General features: G+C 40.4%; 1 long non-coding RNA gene across 10 annotated transcripts in view; it reads right to left on the bottom strand.

The window, feature by feature from the left end:
* LOC112662715 (uncharacterized) overlaps positions 1 to 12,289 on the bottom strand; it is a 630,650-nt gene extending 618,361 nt beyond the window's left edge. For 8 of the 10 annotated variants that reach the window (XR_007408072.1, XR_003138759.2, XR_003138757.2 and 5 more), the window contains exons 1-3: positions 12,053 to 12,206; positions 10,828 to 11,045; positions 9,473 to 9,548 (exon numbers count right to left, since the gene is read on the bottom strand). This is a non-coding gene — a long non-coding RNA (uncharacterized LOC112662715). Of the gene's footprint in view, positions 1 to 9,472; positions 9,549 to 10,827; positions 11,046 to 12,052 lie in introns of all 10 variants that reach the window. The other 2 variants (XR_004811877.2, XR_003138763.2) reach the window with 2 other exon arrangements.
* Positions 12,290 to 19,553: the final 7,264 nt, after the last annotated feature.

Here is a 19,553-nt window from a genome sequence, read left to right as displayed (position 1 = left end):
ATGAGAGTCACTCGGAACACTCAAGGCACAAGCAGGGTCGCTGTGGGGCCCAGAGAGCTAAGGAGAGCATGTTTCCTCCTCTAAACACCGCCACAGACTCTTGGCCCTGTGGAACCATAAAAATCTCATCAGAGGAACCCTCTGTCACAAAGAACTTGCAGCTGGGCCAGGGACAGTGACATGACAAGTTTCCAGCCTAGGAAAACATGCACGCACTTGTCCCCACTCTGTAAACTGGAAGAGATGTCGAGGGGAGCTGGAATCTACAGTCATCAAAGGGGATAGCCATCAAGGGTCATCACAATTTGGCCCATAATCTTAGTAAGTCTTCATTTATACTCAAAGGTGGACAGAGTTTGGGTCCATTTGGGTGATATATAAATTGTGCTCAAAGTTTTCTCCATGGAGTTTCACACTTTGGCCTTATTTCTGTCCCTAGCATTACTAGATTTCTAAAAACAATAGCCAAAATATGATCTACTTAACTCTAGTCTTCTTGAGGACAAGCACTCTACCTCCTTTCTTTCCAGATCCATAGTTCCCACTATAACGCCTGTGTTCAAGTGCTGAACAGTCTTAAATAACATCCAGGAGCATCAACTCTGGGGAAATACTACAGAAGTACATCTGAAAGTTAACAAACAGCCATTTTTCATATTCAAAAGGATAACCTGCTTCTTAGTTTGGTTACATGTCTCCTAATTGACTTTTTATTAGTAAAAATTATGAAAGTAAGGCTAGATCACAAGATTTTTAAAGCTAACAGGAATTTTGATGCACACAAAGGCCATTCAGTAGTGAAGAACAGAGCGAGAGAATGTCTGCTAAAGGTCCCATCCTAGATGTAGAGGTTCCCCATCAGTACTACGCCCATCACTGCCATCCTGCCTTTACCACCAGCTTTTGGCTGGACCAGAGGACCAAGGGGGGTAAGAGGTACAGGAAATTTACTCACATCTTACCCAATTCTCTCATTTGTGTGTCCAAATGTCCTCACAGCTTCACATTCTAGGGTTCTGAAAATTTCTAATTCTGCAGGATAAAAGACTGATTTCTATAAAGGTCTTGCAGCATTTTTGCAAAAGGAACTGTCTTAGTCTGCTTGAGCTGCTGTGAGAGAATACCATATAAAATGGGGTTGCTTATAAGTTTTTTTTCTCATAGTTTAAAAGGTTAGAATTCTAAGATCAAGGTCCCAGTTATGGTGAGTTGTGGTATGAACTCTCTTCCAGGTTGCAGAAGCTGACTTCTCATTGTGTCCTCACAGGGCAGAAGAAAAGTGACAGGGCTTTCTGGGTTGGCTTTGGAAAGAGCACTAATCTCATTCATAGCTGTTGACCTTCGCAATCTAATCACCCCTCTAAAGCCCCACCTTCCAATACTATCACATTGGGTATTAGGATTTTAACATATTAATTTAGGGGGGACACATACACTCACTCCATTGCAGGAAGTATTTAAATAAGAAGATTCCTAAAAGCTTTTGAGATTCATGTCTGAACAAAATCTTTCAGGTCTCAAAATAAAGTGATTTCCATAGTATATTAGCAGTAAAACTGCAGGATCAAAACATTTTAAATTGTAGGAGATACTGTGGAGAGGTCTCCAAAAAACGTTGTAACAATTTACATAATTGAAGGCAAGGTCTTATTTTATCTGACCTGTCCTGTATGTGGAAATAAGAGAATACAACATTAAGTTAGTAGCTAGCAGACAAAACAAAAGTACCAAAGTTGTAAACATAAACTACTCTCCTCTTCGTATACCGTCCCCCATCCTCACCGCAAGAGATACACATATGTCCAGCAAAGAGGACCAGTGCCCCAGATGGCTTTCTACATCAATAGCTGGAGGACAGAGGAGAATGCTGACATTTAGACTTACTAAAAGTAATTGTTGGGAGTAAGACCTGAGAGACAAACCAAAAACCATGAAAATCTTGCTAACATATGCCCAAAATATAAATGAATAAGGAAGGTCACCGAAGCCTCATTTGTAATACCCCAAAACCACCTACAGATTTTTCACTAGGTGACGGATTAAATACATGCTTGGCAATGCTCTACAGCCATCAAAAAGATAGCAGTGTCCATAAAGGATGTCCCTGATAGATTGCTAAGAAAAGGAAGTGACGGGACAATATGACGAGTATGGCCCATTTACTTATAAATATGATGGGGTGTGTGTGTGTGTGTGTGTTTATGTGTGTGCGTGCACATGCATGGTGACAATGTAGAGGCCTGGCATGACACACACACCAAATTACCACCAGAGGTATCCCCCTCCTCCTTGAGGAGGTTAGCACAAGTGGAGTAGAACAGTGGCGTTGAGGGGCTTTCCTTTACTGTTTACCTCCATATACTTACATAAGCTTTTGTATACTATTTACTTGTATAAATCTTTCATGAAATGTATGTACTGCTTCTATACTTATTTAATAAAGTACCATTAGATGAGTCTCTAAGACACTTCCTATATGTGAGGAAAGAAGTTTTAGGTACCAAGAAAGCTCTCATTTTCCCTAGGGACGTGGGCCAGAGGTTTCTATAAGTGCTTTCAGGTCAGCACCACAGTGCTTGGTGATTAAAATATGCTTCTGAGCTGCCATTGACCATGTAATCTAGCTCTCGATGGGATTCAAATATATCACAGCTTGACTCAATTCCATTTTATAGGATACAATTTCACCCCAAGCCAGGAATCCAGGCCCCCTAGATAACAGATCTTTATTGGGCATCTGCCTCCGAGAGGCTGTGCCATGAGGCAGATGGAATTAATGCACTGGAATTAGTGGGAGATGAGAAAGTATTTTTTCAAGCATATATTGATTATGAATGACAAAACACCACCCCCTAGAAAATAATCTAAACCATAGCATTGTACACAGTGGAAATTCTCTCTCTTTAAAATGTTCATTCAGAAAATTCAGGCTTAAAGGCTCGCCAAGGCCTGCCAAAGTCTGTCCGTGTCTCCTGGAATGTAACACCCGCTTACCGGGGCTCCAAATGCAAAACCAGCGGTGGTCAACTACTAAGAAACCCAACACAGCACAATAAGCCACTGATGTTCCCAGGCAATACAAATCCACTAGCCTTTACTTTCAATTATAAAATCTAGAAAGCTTCTAAGATGGAAACATTTTTTTATAGTTCATTTGCCTCCCAAACTAACCAGACCTGAATTCAAATGGTGGAAAACCTGATCCAAACTGATAGAAGCTATTTATAGTCTTTATTTATTTCACATATTGTAAATATTGAGCATATTTAAAAATACTACTATATCCGTACTATGAAGTAGTCGTCATCTTAACTCCCAGGAGATATTTTATTCAGTCATAATATTCAGTATATTATCTTTCTAAAAAACTGTTTTTTAAAAATTATACATTTAAAAATATATATGGCCCTAAGAGTATCAAATAAGGAATGAGAACCCATATATGCTTTAATCAATGAAGCTTTGAAACAAATGAGATTGAAGCTGCCTCTAATAAAGAGCCAGATAGCTCTTAAAACACACACACACATACACAGAACCTCATTAAGAGCTACTAAATCATAGCCTTATTATCTAAAGAAATAAAATGAGTTATTAGGAATAAAGAGAAGCAAATGGAAATATGCCACATCAAAATAGCTGGTAATAGGAAAGGACTTTACTGCTTTGGTATTGAGAGATATTGCCCTACATTTTCTAAATGATGTAACACAGAGAATATTCTATTCATGGTATAGGAAATAAATATAATTTCCTCAAAGGAAACCTCTCTGGATCCTTCTAAAGGGATATAATCTTATATTTTATCTTGGGAAAAAATTTTTAAGGAGCCAGTAACAAAGACTACTATAGTAATTCTGTAGGTACACAATCTAGCCAAACTGTAAAAACTACTGTGAAAAAGTAGAAAAGACCTGTTCTGTAGATTTAACTCCACAGACCCATTGATTTCAGTCAAGGAAGGGCCTATGGAAAACATTAGTTTCATCTAGTCTTTGAAATAACTTATAAAACCACCTTGGTTTTTTATAAAACTTCTAGAAGAAAACAGAAGAGAAAATCTCTGTGACCTTGAGGTAAGCAAAGATCTCTTAGATATGACACCCAAAGCTCCATAATAGAAAAAATCAACAAGTCTCGACTCATCAAAATTAAATATTTCAAAAAAAATTTAAATATTTCTTCAAAAATCATCACTAAGGAAATGGATTGAAAAACAAGCCATAGATTGAGAAAAAAATAATTATAAATCATGTATCTGTATATAAATCATACGTATAAATATATATATGGTGTGTATTCAGAATATATAAAGAACTCTTGCAATAATAAAAGGCAAACAGTCCAGTACAAAATGAACACAAGATTTGATTGAACACTTTACCATAGAATATACATGAATGGCTAATAAGCACATGAAAAGCTGCCCACTATCATTATTAATAGGAAAATGCAAATTAAAATGACAAGGAGATACCACTACAAGACCAGTAGAAGAACTACAGTAAAACAACTGACAATACAAAGTGTTAGTGAGGATGTGAAGCCACTGGAACCTTCATACGTTGCTGTTAGGAATATAAAATAAAACGACCACTTTAGAAAATAATTTGGCCTTTTTTTTTTTTTAAGTTAAAAATATACTTATCACAAAATCCAGGAATTTCACTCCTATGTATTTATCCAAGCGAAATAAAAATATATGTCCATACAAAAATTTGTACACCAATGGTTCATAGTATCATTATGCATAATAGGCAAAAAATGAAAGTAGCCCGTGCTGGAAACACAATCCAAATGAATAAATAAAATGTTTGGCTATGCACTGGAGCACTGTTCAGCAATAACTGATACATCCAAAAGCATGGCTGAACCTCAGAAAACATTTTGGTTAAGTATAAGAAGCCAGACACAAAAGACTACATATTGTGGTTCCATTTATATGAAATTTCTAGATAAGGCAAAATTTTAGATAGAAAAAAATCATCATCAGTGGTTGCCTAGAGCTGGGACAAGTGTGGTCATTAAACCCAAAGAGGTACAAAAGGGAGCTTCGGAAGGTGATAGAAATACTCTAAAATTGGGTTGTGGAGATAAAAAGCTTCTGCACAGCAAAAGAAACAGTCCACAAAACTAAAAGACAATCTACAGAATGGGAGAAGATACTCGCAAATCACATATCAGATGATAAAGGGCTAGTATCCAAGATCTATAAAGAACTTATTAACTTCAACAGCAAAGAAACAATCCAACCACGAAATGGGCAGAAGGCATGAACAGAAATTTCACCAAAGAAGACACACACGGCCAACAAGCGCATGAGAAAATGCTCCGCATCACTTGCCATCAGGGAAATACAAATCAAGACCACGATGAGATCCCACCTCCCACCAGTGAGAATGGGGAAAATTAACAAGGCAGGAAACAACAAATGTTGGAGAGGATGTGGAGAAAGGGGAACCCTCCTGCACTGTTGGTGGGAATGTGAACTGGAGCAGCCACTCTGGAAAACTGTGTGGAGGTTCCTCAAAGAGTTAAAAATAGACCTGCCCTACGACCCAGCAATTGCACTGCTGGGGATTTACCCCAAAGATACAGATGCGGTGAAATGCCGGAACTCCTGCACCCCGATGTTTATAGCAGCAATGTCCACAATAGCCAAACTGTGGAAGGAGCCTCGGTGTCCATCGAAAGATGATGGATAAAGAAGATGTGGTTTATGTATACAATGGAATATTCCTCAGCCATTAGAAACGACAAATACCCACCATTTCCTTCGACGTGGATGGAACTGGAGGGTATTATGCTGAGTGAAATAAGTCAATTGGAGAAGGAAAAACATTATATGGTCTCATTCATTTGGGGAATATAAAAAATAGTTAGGGAATAAAGGGGAAAGGAGAGAAAATGAGTGGGAAATATCAGTGAGGGAGACAGAACATGAGAGTCTCCTAACTCTGGGAAACAAACAAGGGGTAATGGAAAGGGATGTGGGGGGGGGTGACTGGGTGATGGGCTTTGAGGGGGGCACTTGACGAGATGAGAGCACTGGTGTTATACGATATGTTGGCAAATCAAACTCCAATTAAAAAGATACAAAATAAATAATAAAATAAAATAAAATAGGGTTGTGGTGGTAATGGCACAAGCAGATCAATGCATTAGAAATCACCACATTGTTAAAGTCATGTGCTTTGTTCATATTTAATGCCCTCTCTTTAGGAAGGCAGATATATCCAGAATGTATTTTGGGACATACAAGTTGAAGTGACCTGAGGTGGTAATAAATTACTGAATGGCTATGACTGAGTCGGTACATAAATGTCATTCTGTGCTCACTGCAGCATTGTTTGCTATAGAAAAGCTAGAAATAACCTAATGTTTATCAACAGCAATGGTTAAACAAGATAAAATTCATCCATATTATGAAAGACCAGGCAGATGCAGCTGTAAAAAAAGAATGAAAATATCCCCAAGATATGCTGTTAAGTGAAAAAAAAAAAAAAAAAAAGAAGCAAGTCATAGGACAATAAAAGTATATCTGATACACTATAATATACATCTGATACATACATGCATGCACATATACACTAAACTACAGAAAGCTTCCTTCTGGGGAAGACTGAGACAATGAGGGTAGAAGAGGACTTTTTTTTTTAAGATTTTATTTATTCATGAGACACACAGAGAGAGACAGAGAGAGAGAGAGAGAGAGAGAGAGGCAGAGACACAGGCAGAGGGAGAAGCAGGGAGCCTGATGTGGGACTCGATCCTGGGACTCCAGGATCACACCCTGGGCTGAAAGCAGGCACCAAACCGCTGAGCCACCCGGGGATCCTGACTTTTATTTTTTAATATGCTCTTCTGTAACACCCTAATTTCTTCACAAAAACCATGTACCACTTTTGCGGTTTAAAAACTGTTTAAAAACACTCTTGCTGGCCCTTGACTAACTATCACTTCTCAGGATTACCTGCTGCTGGGGAAGCCATGTCTTCCTTAAAAGGAAACTAGAGTGAATCACTTTGAATCATGTTTAAAAAAACATATAATGGAACTACCTATCGGCCAGCAGTTTGATATACTGTTAGCTTAATGGTAACAATAATTACAATGATAGTCCTTATGCACATAGCTTTCTACAATGACAGCCCTATGATGTAATGTTGCCACCCCTCTTTTGGATGCTCAAGAGGTCAAGACACCTGCCCAAGACCACCCAGGTAGGCAAAGTGGGAGTGAGGCTTGTAACTTCAAATCTGGTATTTTTATTTAGCTGCCTGCCTCATCAAGGATGATGATACACATAATGGTGACCCTGAGGCACTACAGGATCCTAAAGGACTTATGAATCATCAAAGAAAGGTTTAATGAGATTTAGTGTAGTTTGGGTTTTACCCATATTTTATTGTGTTATCATCCCTGGAAAAGAATTCAGCTACGTATAGCATACACCATCACCCTTGTTCAGAATATCTGATTAACCAGAGTGCCTCTGGCAAGACTGAAACATGGAGAACACACTCCAAGTTGATTCCCTTCATGATTTAAGTCTTTACTTTCCTCTGAAAGAAGAGATACCTCTCTGCCGTACCTCCCCTCAGCCCTTACCTCAGAAAGCCCCCAAAGACCAGGTCAGCCCAGCCTTCCCACAGTGGGAGGGCAGAAAGACCCGGGGGAGGCAGCAGAGGCCTCAGGGGGCTACGTCCAGCCTTGAGGCTCCCTTCCCACAGCTGGGGCTCTGGTGACAATCTCTTGGCCACCACACCTTCACTCTGGCTGGACATTCTCACGGCAATAGATGGGAACACTCACAGTGAAAAGGAAGTGGGTGAGCAAAGGAAAGCATGTCTGAGCTCAGGCTGAAGGCCTGCAGCCATATTGCTTTGAGGAGCAAATGTGGGCCTTCTAACAGGGAAGCGGGCTTCTTCATGTCAAAACCAGACTACCCTAACAAGAAGACTGTAGTTTGGGGATTGATCTGGTCAGCTAACGCAGGTTAAAACAGACCTGGGTTTTAAATGTGGCAACAAGAGATAAAGCTCTACGACTGGGAATCAGGTAGCCCATGTTGAAAATAAAGACCAGAATTGTGTATAATAAGAGCCCATTTTGGAATCAGACAAACAGGGAGCCCACCTTGGACTCCAGGTGGATGCTTTGAAAGAAGCTGCTATATAGATGAGGAAGTTGAGGTGCAAGAGCATTTAATCATTTAACCTCCTCTATAAAATCAGTATACGGATAACACATACCCACATTAATAGTACGATTAAAGATTTACAGATATAAAGTCCCTTGTACCATTCCCAGCACACAGTGGATGCTAACTGAAAAGTAATATTACTATCGAGCTTTCAACCTGGTTCTGCCACAAAAAGAGAAAACAAAGTAGATGATTCTTCAAGATCCTTCCAGGTCCAACACTTTATGATTCTATTATTGAAATTAGCAAACTGGCAGCATAACTTAATTATCATGACAAACCCACAGGACTCCATAGGTAAGCAACTCATTTCAGGGATTTCTCCTGGGACCATCTTTAGGTCTCCAAGACACCAAAGTTTCTGTTGCCCAAGGAGCACTAGAGCAGACCCTAGTTTACCTCCTTAGTAAATCCCAATCCAGGTGCTAGGCCAGGTGTCTGTCCACTGCAGACAGAGGTCATTACCACAACAGTGAAAGGAAAGAAGCACAGTTCCTACCCCCTACATACATTATTTCTTAAAGGTTTTTGTTTTGTTTTGTTTTAACCCTCCATTGATAAAAATTGCACATGCTCTTTGTGGGTTGGGAAGTGCAAAAAGCCAAAGGAAGCTATCAATGATAAACTCACGTGCAGCTGTAAATACCTCCATTTAGTTAAGATCTCTTATCTATACATATTCCTCTTTATGTAAGTGAACTCATTATTGCATGTGAAACTGCCTATTTTACTTAGCATTTTAACAACAGCCGATTCCGCCCCCCCACCCCTTGGCCAGTGGCCAAGCTTGAAGTTTGTGGCTCTAGGCTCCATGTACCGGCAGATACACATTTTACTCAGCCCATCTCCTAAAAGCCTTGAGGGAAAAGAATTCCAGAGAAATCAGTAGTCATCCCTCTTAAACTGCTTGAACCCCATGATTTTCAGAGCCCAAGACACAGTTCTCATTTTGCTCTTAATGACCTCCCTAAGGAAGGGAGAGAGGCATAAGAGGGGAAAGGCACTTAATTCCTCTTTGATCCCTGGGGGCGGGGTGGGGGGGGCAGGGGAGGGGGTTCTGCATGGGACTTTCAGGCAATAGACATAAAAGGCTGAATGAATGTCAAGGGGGAATGGGAAGTTATCCATGGAGCAGCTGGAACAGAAAAGCAAAGATCCTCCTCCCAGTTCCTTCTGTCCATGTGGTGGCCACCTGAAATGAGTCAGGGCCTATTCAACATTCAAACATTCACCTGGTGGTCCAGGTGATAGGCCTTATATACATACCTCTGAGAGGCTCAACTTCATAAAGACACACACCCCTCAGGCTGGGTGAGCACAGGTGAATGCAACCATGAACTATCTGTGGATTATAAAAAAGTAAAAGAGATAAGGGAAGAAAGAAGAAAGAAAAGAAAGAAAAAGAAAAGGAAAGAAAGAAAGAAAGAAAGAAAGAAAGAAAGAAAGAAAGAAAGAAAGAAAGAAAGAAAGAAAGATTAACCTATCTTAAAGCAGAATATGAAATAAACATAATTTAAAGTTTAATATTGGCAGTATCTTTGATAAACCTGTGGGTAGAAACCCCAGAAGACTGTTTGGTGCTAATCTTTAGTCAGGAATGATAGAGTTGGGATGGTGGTAATGCTATTTTTATTTTTAAAAAAATAATACCAAAGAATAACCTTTCCTTTCAAATATGACATCTTAGTCCAAACATGAAGTCAAAACTCAAAAATACCCACCTGCCAGCCTCTGATATTTGGTTGCTAAACCTCCAGATTGAGAAGCACAGCCAAGAAGGGGGTGCTGCTGGAATTCAGAGGTTTGCAATAGGAGGTAGGCTTTTATGCACCTGCCACTTCAAGGGAACTGAAAGGTTGGCAAAGAATCAGTGAGTTCATGTTGCACTGAGAGCCGGCTTGGATAATTCAGGGAGACAAACCTCCAGTGCAGGACAGTGTGACCACCTATGCAGGGTGCCTGGGAACAGACTGTCAAGCCATATACCTGACCCCTTACTTCTCACCCCTTCACTTGGTACTTGCTATATTTGGCCAAAGTACAAGGATGGCATTGAGAGAAAATTATTATTATTATTTCCCTTTTATTCTCCTTTCCCCTGAGTTGAGCAAAAACATAGAATTAGACTTCCTAGAACATTAGTTCTCCAATGCATGTTGTATTGATCCTCATTTTCTAATAGGGCCAGTGCAGAGATAGGTACCTATTTGAAAATTCTCTTAAAACTTTTTACATCTTCCATTTTATAGCAGCCTTGTATACTAAGATGGAGCCAAAAGGGGGGTGGGGCACACGAGTAGCTCAGTCTGTTGAACATCTGCCTATGGGTCAGGTCATAATCCTGGGGTCCTGAGATCAAGCCCCACATCGGGCTCCCTGCTCAATGGGGAGTCTGCTTCTCCCTCTCCCTTCTGCTCATGCTTTCTTTTGCTATCTCTCTCAAATAAATAAAGAAAATATTTTTAAAAGTAAACCAGGGTAAAGGTATTCATCTCAGGTAGTAAAATGCACTTTCACGTGAATTATACAAATAGCCGCATTGACAAAATCCATTAACTAACTAGTGTCTTACTCCTGCATATAGTTTAATCCCTTTAAGGATATAACTGCATACTAGATACAATTCTTACTCCAAATCTTCAGATTTGCGTTTCAACTTCAGTTTTCAATTTGTTGTTGATGGCTTTTTGGTTTCCTTTCTTCTCTGAGGCCCATGATAATCCTCGTCAGGGGTGGCCAGGTTAGAGGAGCTCAGTAATGATGTAGCTGTGATACAGACAGGGGTTTCTGTATGAGTCTCCTCAGTTAGCCAGGGCCCCTCTTAATGACTTCTAGAAAGCTGGAGAAGACAATAAAAAAATAAAAATAAAAAAAATAAGCACAACAGTCATAATAAGTGGGATACTGAAGTTGCCAAAAAGTGCTAACAGGATCAAGATACAGCTCTTACAATTTCTTGCCCCCAGTGTTTCTCCCTCCAACTACTTAAATGTCATCTCTGGCTTTCTATTAAGGCTTCTCCAATCCCCTCTAATTATCTTCCAAAAAAAAAAAAAAATTATCTTCCCAGAAATTGCTTCTTCCTTTGGATCACTAGTGCTCTTACTATTGGTACTATTTTAAAATGTCACTACCCTGTAGTGTTGGTCATTACTGTCTAGTCCCATCCTTTCCCATAGGTCATTCTCCCTTTAAAATTAAGAACTTTCCTGTATGTTGGCAAATTGAACACCAATAAAAAATAAATTTATATGTGTGGGCAATATCAGAAAGGGAGACAGAATATAAAGACTGCTAACTCTGGGAAACGAACTAGGGCGGGAGGTGGGAGTGAATGGGTGACGGGCACTGGGGCTTATTCTGTATGTTAGTAAATTGAACACCAATAAAAAATAAATTTAAAAAAAATAAATTTATAAAAAATAAAAAAATAAATTAAGAACTTCCTCTTAATTCCAAAAAATTCCACAGCCTGCAGAACCATGGCTGATAGTGTGATGCTTGCTACCTACACAAAGCCCCATGAGGGAGTACCGACCCACTCCTCACCTCCAATGACCTGCTTTATCTGTGCTTATCCATGCCTGCATTTCCTCATCCCCACCTCCTAATCTCCAATTCTAATACCTCTCTCCATCTCACACAGAAACATTGTGCCTTCTAATGCCCAACTCTCAAGTGGCTGGAACCCCAAATGATTTTTTTTCAGTTTTATTTCATAATCCTCTCAACCACAAGGCTCAGATATGGTGTCTGGTGGGTTCAAATGGTTGTCCTTGGAAATACCTCATCTTTCCACTGACAAGCCCCACTGCTGAGTCTAGTCTATCATACAAAATGCCTTACTTTGGATGATCTCTCTCAGGAATGTGAGGTTCATCAGCTGTGCCCCCACCCAATCCATCAGCTACAACTGTCAAGGTCTGAATCTCAACTGCCAAGAACATTCAAATTCTTTCCCAGGGTGCTCCTGGGTACGAGGCCAATCAGATGGTGAGATGCCAGGGGAAGCTGGGTGGTTCAGTCGGTTAAGCATCTGCCTTCGGCTCAGGTCATGATCCTGGAGTCCTGGGATCCAGCCCCTCATCAGGCTCTCTGCTCAGCAGGAATCTGCTTCTCCCTCTGCCCCTCTCCCTGCTCATGCTTGTGTTCTCTCTCTCTCTCTCTGAAATAAATAAAATCTAAAAAAAAAAGAAAAAGAAAAAGAAAGAAAAGAAAGAAAGAAGAAAGAAAGAAAGAAAGAGAGAGAGAAAGAAAGAGAGATGGTGAGATGTCAGTTTTGTCACCTGAGCATTCTGTGGCAGTTAGAAGGGTTTCCATCTGAAGCAGAGGGAGGAACCCTGGCGGGGGAAGGCCATACTCCTCAGACCAATGAGTTAGAATCTCAGTGCTAAGATAGTCCAAACCTTCCGACCAAGACATGGAGAAATTCCTGGGAAAGTAGTGTAAGCAGCTTTTCAGTGATGACTTCGAAATTCATGTTGTACAGAGCAGTGCTTGGCAGGACACTTTTTTAAATAAAGGGGTTTGCTTTTTTAAAAAATTTTAATTTAGTACTAGAAAGCTTTGTGGAAAATGTGCATTGGCCAATTCCCATTAGCATTTTAGCTGCTTCTTAATGTCTATCCTTGGAAGACAGTGTCAACTCTGACAACATATGTGCATGTGTGGTCACCCATCCCTCGTAGGTTGTCTTCAACAGCTTGGTCTCTCTCCCCAAGACCCTGCCTCTCCCCATGGACTGTAAGTTCTAACAATAACCAGTCTCCCATATATTATTGCTGAATAATTCCTGCTTGGTGGCTTTATAACAACATTTTTAAAAGAATCTGTATTGTTCTGCTTGGTTCTTTTCAGATTCCTAGTATCTCATTACGTCAGGGTAGTCTTTGTTTCCTCAAGGTAAAAAAAAAAAAAAAAAACAAAAAAACAAAAAACAGAAACCCACATATTACTGGCCTTTTTATTTAGCTGTCACAATAGCAGCAGTGGGAGAGTCACTATGTGGAGGAAACAATAGTAACATGGATCACTTCACATTAAAAAGTGGTACCTAATTATTGTTTTTAGGGGCAGTTAATGAGTGGTACTTGTAGGTGATTAAACACATTTGGGTTTGGAAGACCAATGGGGTGAGACACAAGCCTCTCTGCTTGGTAACAGTGTGGGGAGAGAGAGACTTTGAATACTGCATCTGCTTCAAGAGTCCCATCCCACCCCACCCACAGTGCCTTCTCATGGGTTTTAACAATGGGCTAAAGATGACTGGGAAGCCACCCAGCCAACAGAACCCATTCACAAAGGACATCCTGAATCTGCTGTGTATCATCACAGATTCAGCTCAGCAGCCACTGAAAAAAAAAAAAGAAAGCGAGTGTATTTACAGATGGTGATGCTGAATAGAAGGGCCCTGAAAATGTCAAAGTTCAGGAGTCCCTACTCTACATCATGTATTGTACCAAAAATGGAGGACACGATGGTAAATAATAACCCTCCCAGCCCTCAGGGAATTCCACCGTGCAACCAAGATAGACTCCTTTACCCTGCTGTAAATTGAATGTTTGCATCCTCCAAAATTCATATATTAAATCCTACCCTCTAGTGTGATCGTATTAGGAGGTAGAGTGTTTGGACTGTGATTAGGTCATAAGGACAGAACCCTCATGAATGGGATTAGTGCCCTTATAAAAGAGGCCCCAGAATTAAGGAGTGCACGTATCCTGATGCGCCCCGGGTGATGCACACAAGAGTTGAATCACCATATTGCACACCTGAAACTAATGTAACACCGGATGTTAACTAACTGAAATCAAAATAAAAACCTAAACAAAAGGGGGGGTGGGGATGATGCAGAGAGCTCCCTTCCACCTTACGAGGACACAATGAGACGTCTGCAGCCCTCCCTGGACCCTGCCAGCAGCCCGATCTTGAACTCTCAGCTCCCAGAACTGTGAGCAATAAATGTTTGCTGTTTATAAGCCACCCAATCTGTGCTATTTTGTTATATAGCACCTTAAATGGACTAAAACACCACTTAACCAAAAAAGCACAATGATGTGTTAAAACAGAGATAGGAATAAAGCATTATGAGAGCCCAAAGATGAGAATAACTGATTCTGGGCAGTTTGGAGACCCGGAAGGGGAGAGGAGGTAAAGGCTCCACGGAGGAAGGGTCATTTGAGCTGAGCTTTCAAAGAGAAGGAAGTCTGGCAGGTGAAGCCTGGACCCTCTGGCAGGAGAAACGTAACCAAATAGCAACGAGCTGTTAAAGTGTGTAAGCCGCGGGGACAAGCCGACAAAGCGCTTTCAACCTGACATGCCCACGGCAGCGCATTCAGTGCTTTCTCAGAGATGTCCCTTTCTTTAAAGGTTTAAGTTCCCCTAAAGATAATACAGCTAAAACCCCTCTCCCTAAGTCAGCCAGGGCTTGAAAATCAAGTTTGTGCTGTATCAAAACTGCCGTTCCCCAACTCTACGACCTAAGCCTTCGCTCAGATGGTGAACCCCCACTTAAAGAGCAACTTTGGAAAACGTGAACAATGAGGTGAAAAGAAAGCAGTTCCAGAAACAAGTGATGCTTTCTCATCAGAATCCACTATTTAGCAGGTCCCCTCAGCCACTGTTCCATTTACTCACGGGCCTGATTCTTAGGCACTGAGGTTAGAGATGGGAATTCGATACGGTCTTTCCCTTCTAGGAGCCCACAGATCAGTGAGCAAAAATAAAATGGCTAAAAAAGTAAGACATGGGTTTGCTTTGGTGATACTGAGGGGCCGGAGCTGGTTAATGACAATGTTTTCACCAGCCTGGGGCAAAATAAGCAAACCACAACTTTATCTTTCATATTCTCGGCTCATCCTTTACAGTTGCTGCTTGGCCTCTCACTGCACAAGCCCACAATTCTAGGGCGACACTCCTCACAGAGTGTGTCTTAATTTTCATAAAAGTAAATGCATTTGATTTCTTTGCATTGAAATGTCACTCCCTTGGTGATACAGTAGTAGATGGTATAGTTAGGCTACTTAAATGCCTTTACTCTTAACGACAATTCCATACTGGTCCCAAAAAGATATTTTTACCATTTCTTTAAGTACAAAAAGTATGAAAAGAATGAAAACTTTTTCAGTCTACACCACGCCAAACAAAATGTTTTACTGATTATTTTTGAATGCGTTTGCTAACTGTTTTTGGAAATATTTAAATTCAGCCGTGAAAGTAGATCCCTGTTGAATGCAGATATAACAGACTGGGAATTAATTATTAACAGGCTAGAAAGAAAAACTGCAAGCCAAGATTTAAAACATTGAGTTGAGAGCACCTGGGTGGCTCAGTGGTCGAGCATCTGCCTTCAGCTCAGGTGGTGATCCTGGGGTCCAGGGATCAAGTCCCACACTGGGCTTCCTGCAGGGATCCTGCTTCTCCCTCTGCCTAGGTCCCTGTCTCTCTCTGTGTCTCTCATGAATAAATAAATAAAATCTTTAAAACAAACAAAACAACAAAAATCATTGAGTAGAGCACCCACAAATAGAAAAAAAAGCAAATTATAAAACACTATGTTTATATGTGTGTCTAATATGTATTTTTCGTGTAATAAACTATACACATATATATGGAGAAAAAGAACTAGATGGAGAATATATATATATCCCAACAGAGAAATTATGGAAAGATTTTTTTTTCTTTTTACCTATCTGCATTTTATAACTTTTCTATGACCATGTCGCTCTTAAAAATTACTTATTTTAAAAGAAAACATGTGTTGATTTCTTGAGAAGACACTATAAATTATCAAGATATTTTTAATTAAAATATTAACCCACTCATTTATCTTACACTCTCTGCTAAGGAAATAGTAACCAAGATTAAAACGTGTTGAAAGATGTGGCCAACATGGATTTAGTGAGCACCCACCATGTGCCAGGTGCTGCATGGGGCACTGGGACCCCAACAGTGTGCAAGGCCAGTGTGAAAGGAACTCAAGATCATTGGTCCCCTGCCTCCAACAGGAGGACCAAGAGAGACCTTGTTTTTTAACCCCCTTAAAAGCCACCTCCCTCCCTGTAGGTAAGGTAAGCTCAGGACCCCCAGGGTAGAAGGCAGAAACCTCCAGTTTAAAAGTAACCCAGGTGACAAAATGGGAGTATTTGACTCTTACTTAACTTATACTGACTTTTTTTTTTAAATTAAGAAACTCCAGAGGCACCTGGAGTGGCTCAGTCAGTTAAGGAGAGGACTCATTTTTTTTCAGCTCAGGTCATAATCCCACAGTCCTAGGATCCAGCCACACCTGGGACTCTGTACTGAGTGCTTCAGGATTCTGGATCTTCCCTGTCCCTCTCCCTGCTTCTCTCTCTAAAACAAATAAATAAATCCTTTATTAAAAATAATTTTTAAAAAATAATAGAAGTAAAAAATCCTTAGGAAGTACAAACTGCTGACTAGCCAGACGGCATCACCTCTTTTTGTCTACCTTTTCAAGTTTAGCTTCATGGTAGGTAGCCACACATGCAAAACTTTCTCCCCATCCTTGTCCTAAGGGGTGTGTGAGCAGACCCAACTGTACTGGTTCCAACCTGATTTATTTTCAGTACTAAGGAGAATTTATAGAGAAGCAATCATGCTGTTGCATTGGACAAATATAATAAATATAGTTTATGATTGCTATCCTAAAGCATTACGAACAACAAACTATACTTGGAATGTATGTTTTTGGGTCTGTGTAGAGGTGTGTGTGTGTTTGATTTGCATACTCATGTAATAAAAGAAATACAGAGTTTAAGCTTTTTAGAAGGGGTCAGTTGACCAGATTGAAAGTTTAAACTCTTCTTGCAAAACTTGTACAAGAGGAATATCACTGAGTTAATCCCTGCTCTTGAAAAACAACTAAATACCAGGGATCCCTGGGTGGCGCAGTGGTTTGGCGCCTGCCTTTGGCCCAGGGCGCGATCCTGGAGACCCGGGATCGAATCCCACGTTGGGCTCCCGGTGCATGGAGCCTGCTTCTCCCTCTGCCTGTGTCTCTGCCTCTCTCTCTCTCTCTCTCTCTCTCTGTGTGTGTGTGTGACTGTCATAAGTAAATTTTAAAAATTTAAAAAAAATACCAAATGCAATGTGCTATCCTGGATTTGAACCTAAAACTGAAAAAGGATGTTAGTGGGAAAAATAGTCTGGAGCTTATTACCACGAATATGCCAACACTGATTTCTTCATTATGCCAAATGTATGTGGTGATATAAGATGTTAATATTAGAGGAAACTGGATGAATGGCATATAGGAGCCCTCTCTTCTATCTTTGCAACTTCTATGTAAATCTGACGGTATTCCAAAATGAAAATTGTATTAAAAACTAAACAGAAATAAATAAATAAATAAATAAATAAATAAATAAATAAATAAATAAATAATAAATGTATGTATGTATGTATGTGTGTATGTTACCCAGGTGGAGGAAAATTGGCCAAAACAGGAAACACCAGTATCTATTATCTTATGGTGACATATTATTATTTTCCTATCTTCTATTTTTAACTTCTCTGTTTTTCTGAATTCTCTATAAAATGAATGTGCATTGCTCTAAAACTGATTAACAAAAAATCACCTCTTGAAATAACAACCAGCCAGGAATTATCATTTCTCCTTCATCACCAAACTCAAGAAAAGCAGGAGGCTGCAGCAGAAATACAGGTCTCTTCTCCAGTGTGGGCCTAGAGTATCTACAATCCCTTGGCTGATGGGAAGCAGGACTTTATGAAATAAGTTTGATGATCCTCATTTTACAGATGAAGAGATAAAGGCTCAGAAAGCTCCATTCACTTGTTAATCAAAAAATTCTTACAAAGCCCATTAGCCAGGCATTCAAGTGTGACCAGGTCTCAGCCTCTCCCCAACCGGATCCCAGGGACTAGTGATTCCTCATTCAGGAATGTGTTCAAAGCTAGAGAGTGGCAGAGCCTGACTGTGAATCCAGGTCCTTCTGGTTTCAAATTCAGATACGTTTTTTTTGCTGCAGCACTGCTCTTCCTAGCTGTGTGTTCAAGGTATAGCAGACCACTTCAGGTCTAGCATGGGGCCCCCTGGGCAGGCATAAAAGGATACAGCCACATGTTCAGGTTCTCTTATCTTCAGCTTATCTTTGCAAACACTACATGCCATCACTGCACACATTTGCAAGCTTAGAGTGTCAGAGGATCTCCATCTCTCAGAGAGGAGAGGAGAGCTTGTGAACAAAAGGAATAGGTTTGTGTCACATACACACTTTCATCACGTCACTCCAGTTTCTAAACCTTTTCAAGCATTTCCCCCACTGCCTACTGGCATGGTCATTCAAGGCCCTGCACTACCTGTGCCAGGCTTCCTTCACACTTCCCACGATGCCTCCCCTCTCTCTGCGTGCCTTGCCCTTCCACCAGTCCACCGACTGGGCTACACATCTTTGTTGGCTCCATGGCTTTGGGCAGCTTACTTAATATTGTTAGGCTCCATTTCCACATTCATAAAAGGAGAATGATATTATCTTATCAGAATCTATTAAGAGCTAGATAAAATGCTTTCCAGTGAGCACTTAGTAAAGCCCCAAATTAAAGTGATCTGTAATGGTAATTTATTGCTATTATTATGGTTGTTATTATTGCAAATTCTTTGCTTTTTTATTTTCTCCTTCCATATCTTTATTCATTCTTTGTTCCTTTCTGAATTACCTTTTTCTTCCTCTTCTTCTTCTTCCTCCTGACTTAAATCTAAGCCATTCAAATTCCAGATCCTTCCTGAAAGTCCTACAGGGCAGTCCTAGCCCATAGCAAACATTCCCCTCTCTGAACCTTTTTGGCAGTGATAGCAATTCCACTTTGTAGTGATAATTGCATAATAACCTAATTAAATGTTCAGTCTCTGGTGTCAAAATACCTGAATTCAAGTCTCTTGCTGTACTATTCACTAGCTACAGGCAAACTATTTCATCCAGAGTTAGTGGCCCCATCCCATCAGGCTGTCCTGGAGAAACATCATCAGACTCACTACGCACGACCCCCACTCACGTCTGCTGGACATTGTGTCTGGGCTGTCCAAGTCTAGTCCCTGAGCCCTGATGTGGGTCACAAAGTATTTTAGGGATTGTACTGCCCAGATATATGAGGGATAGTTAGATATTCAGAGGCTGGAAATCGCCAAACAAAAACAGCCACAGGTCCTTTGAAATCTCATAGTCAAAAGTCAATCACAAACTTGCAGTGCAAGGTCCAAATTGAAAACTGTTATATTATAATAAAGCAGCTTCAGTCTGCGTTACAACAAAGGCCCACAGCCTTTAATTACATTAGAGGACAGCCTTGTCGACCAAAGAAAGCAAAA

The sequence above is a fragment of the Canis lupus genome, chromosome 34, assembly GCF_003254725.2.
Source record: "Canis lupus dingo isolate Sandy chromosome 34, ASM325472v2, whole genome shotgun sequence".
NCBI classification, from domain to species: domain Eukaryota; kingdom Metazoa; phylum Chordata; class Mammalia; order Carnivora; family Canidae; genus Canis; species Canis lupus.
Note: the sequence above shows the minus strand (reverse complement) of the source record. Positions and strands in the feature narration are given on the sequence as shown.